This window comes from Rattus norvegicus, chromosome 5, assembly GCF_021556685.1.
Source record: "Rattus norvegicus strain SHRSP/BbbUtx chromosome 5, alternate assembly SHRSP_T2T, whole genome shotgun sequence".
NCBI classification, from domain to species: Eukaryota; Metazoa; Chordata; class Mammalia; order Rodentia; family Muridae; genus Rattus; species Rattus norvegicus.
The window spans coordinates 82,336,567-82,343,712 of record NC_141538.1 but is presented as its reverse complement, the minus strand read 5'-3'; the positions used below and the strand labels follow the sequence as shown (position 1 = coordinate 82,343,712).

General features: G+C 49.4%; 1 long non-coding RNA gene across 1 annotated transcript; it reads left to right on the top strand.

Annotated features, from left to right (window-relative positions):
• Positions 1-6,943, top strand: LOC148005847 (uncharacterized). The gene is made up of 3 exons (XR_015621428.1): positions 1-889; positions 2,858-2,994; positions 5,184-6,943. It is a non-coding gene; the product is annotated as an uncharacterized LOC148005847 (long non-coding RNA).
• Positions 6,944-7,146: the final 203 nt, after the last annotated feature.

Here is a 7,146-nt window from a genome sequence, read left to right as displayed (position 1 = left end):
TAAGGGATAGGGACAAAGAGATCGCATGTGGCTTTGAACACATATAAACTGTAACTCAAGTCCTAAAGACCATCGTAGTAGGGTAGAGAGGAGCATCTGGATGGGCAACCTCACACTCACTGAATCATGAGGTATTCCTGCTCTTGTCCTCTGCCAGTGGTACAAAGACAACAGATAATACAAGAAGACTGCCATGGGGACTTTCAACGAGGCACATGGATCAACTGAATTGTCAAGCTGACTTAGAGGACAGCTAGAAACCCAGGAATGTACCCAGGAGGCGGTGGTGTCTAGATCCTGGAGGATGTTAGGTATACCTACAGCTGCGGAGAAGGGTATCTTCCATGGGAGCATCGAAGGAACATAAGGTGGATGGCAGACAGGCCCTGAAGAGTGGGTGTGGCAAAGTAAAGTCTCCAGGTCCCTTCCCTGTGGGGACACAGGTCTCCAGGCAAGAAGACACATTTTCCCAAAGATTAGATAGCTGACCAGTGGTGGTATCAAGGCCTTTCCAAGTCTCCCCAGTGTGGTCTTTAAATACAATGCTGGTGTTAGCCCCAAAGACATGTGAGAAACTGTTGAAAGTCCAAGAAGATTGAACTGTGTCTCTCGATTCTCCCCATCCAGAATGTAGGTGTGTGGAGCTCAGTCTTTCCAAGGTCTTTTGTGCGTGGGCAGATAGGACTGCCTCTCTGCCTCAGAGTCAGTTCAATGAATGGCAACAAAAGCCTACTGGCCTTTGCTGAGTAGCCTTTAGGCTTCCGGGAGCCACAATCAGAGGCGTGGAAGGATACTGACACTGAGACCAACAGAGAAGAGACCCTGCTTCTTGCTTCTTCATATCCATTCATTCTGTCACACAGGTTGATGACATACAGCCAGTGACTAGGTATGTACTACTGAGTGCCAAAGATGCCGAGCCATCGTCCCTGTGAATGGGATAAGGCACTCACAGCCAGCCCTCGGGTGGCATCTCTGAGGCCATAAGCCTGGAAGTGGAGTAAAGTGGCTAGCAGGCTTGTATAATAGACATGTCAGGGATGAGAACTCCTGGCAAGGACTAGATTTAGGGCTCACTGAAGCATGTTGGGTTTCGGAGAAACTGGAACTCAACAGTGTCCATGGTAGGCACACAGCAGGCACTCACTAAATGCCTACGAACAAACCACAGAGGTGAGGCTACGGACCACATTAGATTATGGGCCAAACTTTCTCTAAGGCTCCACCATGCACTCTTAGTCTTGGGGTGCCCTTAACCTGAGGAGGAGGCCAGCAAGGAGAAGATGGAAACACAGGTCAGGGTACCCTGCCTTTCACCATGCTGTACTGGGAGGAAAGCCATAGCGGCCCTTAGTGTTCCTAACCCTTGTACCACTGGACATACCAGGGGTTCTCGCTTGCGTATTTGGGCCCCATTCAGTCAGTAGTATGGGACAGATACACATTTCATGTCTGATATAAAAGTCATTTGTTCCTGGGTCCTCAACCAATAAGGAGATGGCTTGTGTGCCAGGTTTCTTGGGGGTGGGCTCTGGGCGCAGGGGTGTTCCTGCTGCGTCCCTGCTAGAAGGGGTGATCCTGTCTTCCTTGATGACACATACTGAGGCATGAGTGTTCTCTCTCTCTCTCTCTCTCTCTCTCTCTCTCTCTCTCTCTCTCTCTCACACACACACACACACGCAAAATAAATAAATTGAATTATAATAATTTTTAAAAAGAAGAAAGTCAAGAGAACTGCTCTGCCACCTGCTCCTGTTCAAAGTGGCTGGATGACAGACCCAGCTGCAGGATCAACAGCTGTTTGGATGAGCAGAGCTCAAACCCACCATCTTCTCTGAGAAAACACTGCAAACCATGTTATGTGATAGAGGATGGTTGTCAGGCCCCAAGTTCTAGCAATCAGGGAGGGTGGAGTGCAGGTTGTGGTCCCAACCTCAGGAAGCTTGGAGATCAGGCTTCTCTGAGGAGCTGAGGCCAGGCAAGAGCACCTGTGAGAAGGCAGTGGAGCCTCCCAGTTTTGCCCTCCGATTTCTTCACCAGCATGTAGGCTACAGCCTTGTTCTGGCCTCTCTGTTGGGTTCTTCATGCCTAGGATGATGAGCTTCACTAAGAGCTGAACTCTAGGCCAGAGAGTGGGGGATGGGAAAGGACGAGAGGGGAGAGAGGGAGAGGGAGAGAGAGGGAGAGAGGGCCCCCTACAGTACTGTCCCCAAGCTCCTCCAGGCAATAATGACCAAATCCTCCACCCCTAGAATGTGGCTATCCAGGTGCCTGGTGGTCTTTAAGAATATGGCCTCCAGTTGCAAAGACTCCAGGGACCATCACTCAGCAGAGCGAGAAGCCCAGACCCAAGCAACTCCTGGCTGCTGTCCTGAATGGTGACTCTCCTCAGCAGTCTCACTGTGTAGGCACTGCAGACCACTCGTAGGTTTGCATCCTGAGTTCCCATCCTGACCGAGGCCAGAGTGCCCCAGATGAGGGAGTTCAGACTCAGAAGAGATCACAGGCTGCCTGACAGAGACACGGGCTCAGAGACACGGGCTCAGAGACACGGGCTCAGAGACGGCGTGATCTTTCAAAGATCACAAGAAAATGATAGTGGGGCTAGGCTGAGAGACAGGGCTGTCACATTTAACTCCAGGTGCAGAAGGCCAGGCCAGGTTCTTAACCTTCCATACCAGCTGACAGCCTAGGGGGACACCACACTTTCAAGATGGAGGGTGCTATGGGTGGATCGGCTTTTTGGCTATCTCACAGAGGTTCCAAGTGCGGGGTTCCTAGGAATATAGCTGTGATTGAGTTGCTTCTGCCTGGTTGGGCTGGGCTAGGTTACACTCCATGAACAACTGTCTCCTAGGCCTGCCGTGCCGGGTCCCATCCTGCAGCAATGAGTCACTGCCGACACAGGGTGTGTGTCCACCTCACCCTGCTCCAACCGCCTCTGTTCAAGAACATGGCTGTGTCTTTCCCTGCCTCACTCTCCGAGCACCGAAGGTAAGCCAGGAAGGAAGGAAAGAAGGCAGAGGTGGTTGGGAGGGAGAGGAGACAGGAAGACAGGGAAGCAGGCCAGAGGCTGAGGGCTACCTTCCTAGATGTCCTTGCAATAGAGGCGGGCATGACTTCATCCCAGCTGACAGAGCTCCAACTTTGTCTACATCACCCCCAAATCCTCATCCTTCGAGGAGACAGAGTCCCTCCCAAACTTCCAGGGTTCAACAGCGCAGGGAAAGACCTTCTCTTCCCCTGCCATGGTGTTCTCCTTCTGACCAGTAAGTGGCTCGGGTCTGGCTACTGGTGCCTGAGAGTACTCATAGATGCAAATTCTCCTAGAAGCTTTCCTCACTTGACAAATGGTCATAGCTGCTTGGATGTGTCCTTTGCATTAGTCCAGACACACTAACAAGATGGGTCATCTTGGGCTTGGTGGGCTCAGGCTGTACTTCTCAGAGCCAGCAACCATCTTGTCATTGTGAGATGACAAGAACCTGGGGTACCTGATAAACAAGAATACACACGCTCCATTGAGGACCTCGCCTGTGCCCCCTAGGTGTCTAATCTGTTCAGAAATTTTTCAGTACAGCTGTGACAGTGGATCACCAGGTATGCTTGGCACCCCGTGACCGTGGTTTCTCATTCCCCACGCCTGGGCAAGACAGTATTTCTGCTTATATAAGGGTGGTTCCGAGACAAGCCTTGAGATAAATGTTCCCCTTGTCCCAAATTGAGAACACAGGAGTCCTTCGTCTCCACCCCTCTGCCTCCCATCCAAGAAGCGTGTTGTACAGAGAGCTCTCCAGCCCAGCGTCACACATCAAATCCCCTTCAGGGTGACTGTGGAGAACCACAGGTCTAACTGAATCCACAGAGGCCTGGCTGGCGCCTTGGCTGAACCACATGGGAAGCCATCAAGCCATCCTTTATTCAGGCCAAACGTTCTCATGTCCTCCAGCCATTCCTCATCTGGCACCCCCTTTCCTATCTCCCATCATCTTTTACTCTGGCTACTGCCAAGTGACCACACCCGATCTCAAGGGTTTAGGTGGTGTGCAACACACTTGAGCAAGATTTTATTTACCCCCAACTGCGTATTGTCTACAGTTCTATTGATATGATCCAACTTATACACTGGCTTTTGACAGTCACACTATGCTTATACTAAACTATAACTACCAAGGACCTGAAGATCTTCGCACTTGTCTACCCCAGGGATTAGCGTTTTGTCTTCCCCATACATAACCCTGTGTAGGCATGACCCATCTTGTTAGTGTGTCTGGACTAATGCTTACTGAATACGGACTAAGGACCTGTGCTTATGTGGCACAACCCCTGGTCATATCCAGAAACATTGATGCCTAGTGTTACTTCGTGACCAACATCTGAGTGAGAAGTATTGGGTGGTTTCTGCAGGAGAAACAGAGCTGGTCAGGTAATCCACAGTTCCCAGTTATAACCAAATACTATTCCAGACCCATCTGAAGTTACAGCCCAAGATCTTAACCACTGCTGTCCAAATGTAAGGAATTTCCAAAGTGGACCCCATTTTCCACCCTTGTACACACAAAAGACAAAAGTGGGGTGACAGTGGGCTATAGTCTTTGTGCCTTTCTCTGCCATAGCTTAGCACCAGTAGTGAAGACAGGTGAACTTGGGGCACACAACATGTTTTTTTTCTCTCACACTGGACCAGAAGACTTTCCCATTTGCCCATAAATCAGACAAAAAAACTTAACTAAAGGTACCTATAAAGCCCTTTGGACATAGGAGCCACTCAGCAGGTGTCACTGCCCAGGGCTGACAGCTACAGTGTGGGCAGAACAGATGTGGACAGTTCCCACTTGGACACAACACCCTGCTGGACAGAGTACTACAGACAAAAGATAGCTCTGTAAGGGTGACACTGTGCAGCCACACAACAAGCTGGTGACAAATCTGGGAAGAGAACCATCCACCTGCTCCCAAAGGCCCTGCCTGAGCTTGGAATATATTACCCATCCTATGGCCCCAGGATAGAGAGAAGTTTGCTTGAGTGGGCAGGACCCTCTGTGACACCAAACAAGAGACCAGAAGCTGGTAACTGCGGTGCAGTGCAGAAGGGGAGAGAGCTGCCTGTGAGGATTATTTTTATCCTGCCCAGATAGCCCGGGCACCTCCTAATCTTCCGCAGGTTTATTTTTATCTCACAGCTGGACACGAAGGCTTCCTCTCTGGATGACTGGAACCCACTGACATGTCAGAATTTCAGCACTGGGTCTTCCTTGCTTGACAGCTTCTGAGAACAGCCCACACACATCCTTTAATGTTGATTTCTTCCAAACCTGAGAGCAGCGGAACAGTAAAGGCCTCAAATTACAGAAGTGAACAGGAAGCCTCCATGAGCTCTGAAAGCTGCTTCAATAGTGTTAAACTGACCCGCGGATCCCGGCCCGCAGCAGCTCTCTGCCCCCAGACCCTGTGAGAGAGAGACCCAACCACCTGGTCAGGTGGGCACTCCTGAGGCTGCAGAGCTGAAGAGACCACCAACACTGCTCACCCCTGCCCACATCCCTGGCCCAAGAGGAAACTGTATAAGGCCTCTGGGCTCCCGTGGGGGAGGGCCCAGGAGCGGCAGGACCCCTGCCTGAGACACCACCAGAACCTGAAGGAAACAGACCGGATAAACAGTTCTCTGCACCCAAATCCCGTGGGAGGGAGAGCTGAACCTTCAGAGAGGCAGACAAGCCTGGGAAACCAGAAGAGACTGCTCTCTGCACACACATCTCAGACGCCAGAGGAAAAAGCCAAAGACCATCTGGAACCCTGGTGCACTGAAGCTCCCGGAAACGGCAGCACAAGTCTTCCTGGTTGCTGCCGCTGCAGAGAGCCCGTGGGCAGCACCCCACGAGTGAACTTGAGCCTCGGGACCACAGGTAAGACCAACTTTTCTGCTGCAAGAAAGCTGCCTGGTGAACTCAAGACACAGGCCCACAGGAACAGCTGAAGACCTGTAGAGAGGAAAAACTACACGCCGGAAAGCAGAACACTCTGTCCCCATAACTGACTGAAAGAGAGGAAAACAGGTCTACAGCACTCCTGACACACAGGCTTATAGGACAGTCTAGCCACTGTCAGAAATAGCAGAACAAAGTAACACTAGAGATAATCTGATGGCGAGAGGCAAGCGCAGGAACCCAAGCAACAGAAACCAAGACTACATGGCACCATCGGAGCCCAATTCTCCCATCAAAACAAACATGGAATATCCAAACACACCAGAAAAGCAAGATCTAGTTTCAAAATCATTTTTGATCATGATGCTGGAGGACTTCAAGAAAGACGTGAAGAACTCCCTTAGAGAACAAGTAGAAGCCTACAGAGAGGAATCGCAAAAATGCCTGAAAGAATCGCAAAAATCCCTGAAAGAATTCCAGGAAAACATAAATAAACAAGTAGAAGCCCATAGAGAGGAGACACAAAAATCCCTGAAAGAATTCCAGGAAAACACAATCAAACAGTTGAAGGAATTAAAAATGGAAATAGAAGCAATCAAGAAAGAACACATGGAAACAACCCTGGATATAGAAAACCAAAAGAAGAGACAAGGAGCTGTAGATACAAGCTTCACCAACAGAATACAAGAGATGGAAGAGAGAATCTCAGGAGCAGAAGATTCCATAGAAATCATTGACTCAACTGTCAAAGATAATGTAAAGCAGAAAAAGCTACTGGTCCAAAACATACAGGAAATCCAGGACTCAATGAGAAGATCAAACCTAAGGATAATAGGTATAGAAGAGAGTGAAGACTCCCAGCTCAAAGGACCAGTAAATATCTTCAACAAAATCATAGAAGAAAACTTCCCTAACCTAAAAAAAGAGATACCCATAGACATACAAGAAGCCTACAGAACTCCAAATAGATTGGACCAGAAAAGAAACACCTCCCGTCACATAATTGTCAAAACACCAAACGCACAAAATAAAGAAAGAATATTAAAAGCAGTAAGGGAAAAAGGTCAAGTAACATATAAAGGGAGACCTATCAGAATCACACCAGACTTCTCGCCAGAAACTATGAAGGCCAGAAGATCCTGGACTGATGTCATACAGACCCTAAGAGAACACAAATGCCAGCCCAGGTTACTGTATACAGCAAAACTCTCAATTAACA